Below are 2,048 nucleotides of genomic sequence, written 5' to 3'. Positions count from 1 at the left end.
AGCCTGGAAGCAGGAGCGGCATCCACTTCCAAAATGGCTTGCCTCTGGAAACTCTATGTACGAACAGTGCTCAGGCTGTTCGTTCATAGGGTCGCTATGAATCGTCTACGACTTGACGTCATTAAACAGCAACAACAACAAGTGCAATTACTCACTCACTCACTGCCTTCAAGTCACAGCTGACCCTCCAGTAGGTTTTCAGAAGGTGTAAACAGCACCAGAGAAGACTGCTCATTTTTCCTCCAGCAGAGAAGCTCATGGTTTCCAATCGCCTGCCTTTTCATTGGTGGTTGTTGTTGTTAAGTGCCGTCGAGTCCTAAGCGACTCATATCGACCCTATGAATGCAAGACCTGACCACTTGTATAACTTACATCCTCTCTCCAGGTTCATAGGGTTTCCGGAGGCAAGTTATTTCAGAAGTGGGTGTCACTTCTGCTTCCAATTTTTGTTAGTAGTGCAACTCCTTACTGGCCGCCAGAGCTCCTTATATACTTTCCAAAACTATTCCAGTTTCAATGCATCTAGACCCTGTACAGTAGTAAATCTTAAAGTGTGGAGATGCCACATCATTCTACCAAGGAGCAGCTGGAACATTTGAACTGATGGCCTTTTGGCTGGCAGTGGAATCCTTTAACCACGACACCACTAAGATTTCATTTACCTTACTGTTGTCCTTGTTAGGTGCCATTAAGTAAACTTCGATTCATAGTGACCCAATAAACAACAGATATGAATCTTCCCCTGTCCTGCCCCATGCTCACAATCGTTCCCATCATTGTTGCAGTCATTATGCCCTTTTGTCTTGTTGAGGATCGTCTATTCTTTTTCCTGACCTTCTCCATCTACTTGCTACTGATGATCGATCATTAAAAAAATGTCTAGAACTGTATAGAGAGCGAACTGCCTGAAGTTCAAGCTGCACCAGAAGAGGCTCTGGTGCCAGGGACGTCACTGCTGATGTCAGATCCTGGCTGAGAGCAGAGAATACCAGATGATTCTATGAACACAGACCTGAACCCTTTCCTATCTTGTGCTACCCTTATCATCTCTGACATTCCTGACCCCATTGCTGCAGTCACTGTGTCAATCTGTCTTATTAAGGGTCATCTTTTTTTTTTTTCATCTTCCCATGCATGATGTCCTTTTCCAAGGCACAGCCTCTACCAGCAACATGTCCAAACTATGTGAGATGAAGCTTTGCCATACTTGCTTCTGAGAAGCCTTCAGGCTATACTTTTTCTAAGATTTATCTGTTTATTCTTTTAGCAGTCCATGGGATATTCAGTATTTTTCTCCAGGGTCATTCTTATTCTCTCTCCAGCTCTTAAATATATAGCAAGAGACTGAAAAGACCGTGTCTGAACTGGGCTTACCTTAGTCTTCAGACTGACATCATTGCTCCTCAGTATTTTTGAGAGGTCCTGGCAGCAGACTTACTCAAAGTAATACATCTCCTGGTCTCCTGACTTCTGGTATTAAAGGTATTGACTATGGATCCAAGTAAGATCAAATCATCGATAGTTTCAACCCTTCCTCCATCTACTATACTGAGTGGTTGGCCCAGTGTTAAGTACAATTGTTTTCTTGATGGCGCAGTGCTAGGCACAATTGTTTTGTCAAGTGGTAAGGTCCAGATGGCCTAGTGGTAAGGACAACTGTTTTCCTGATTTTGGGATGCCTAGTGCTAAGCAGTGGCACTGCCAACCCCAAATCATACAGTTCAAATTCACCAGCTCCATGAGAGAACGGTGGGCAATCTCCTTCTGTGCGATTTACTGTCTCTGAAAACCCACTGGGGGGTCAGCTGTAAGTTGGTTCCAACTCTGTGGTATACAGCAAGTGTGATGACTCATAAGAACGTTTAAGATAGATGGATTCTCGATTTCTGTCAATCCATTATGGACTGATTTGTAGTACAGAATTAAATGGAAGACATTAGTAAAACTGTTGTTGTTGTGTTGTTTAATGCCATCGAGTCATAGACGACTCATAGCGACCCTATGAACGAACAGCCTGAGCACTGTTCGTACATAGAGTTTCCAGAGGC

The 2,048-nt window shown here is 43.7% G+C and overlaps 1 protein-coding gene across 1 annotated transcript in view; it reads right to left on the bottom strand.

Annotated features, from left to right (window-relative positions):
- The window catches only part of MCC (mutated in colorectal cancers), a 635,122-nt gene that overhangs the window by 258,023 nt on the left and 375,051 nt on the right, over positions 1 to 2,048 (bottom strand). The gene's annotated exons all lie outside the window — the stretch shown is intronic.

The sequence above is a fragment of the Elephantulus edwardii genome, unplaced genomic scaffold (genome assembly GCF_000299155.1).
Source record: "Elephantulus edwardii isolate Elephantulus edwardi_28Jun2011 unplaced genomic scaffold, EleEdw1.0 scaffold00050, whole genome shotgun sequence".
NCBI classification, from domain to species: domain Eukaryota; kingdom Metazoa; phylum Chordata; class Mammalia; order Macroscelidea; family Macroscelididae; genus Elephantulus; species Elephantulus edwardii.
This window is presented reverse-complemented; position numbering and strand designations above follow the sequence as displayed.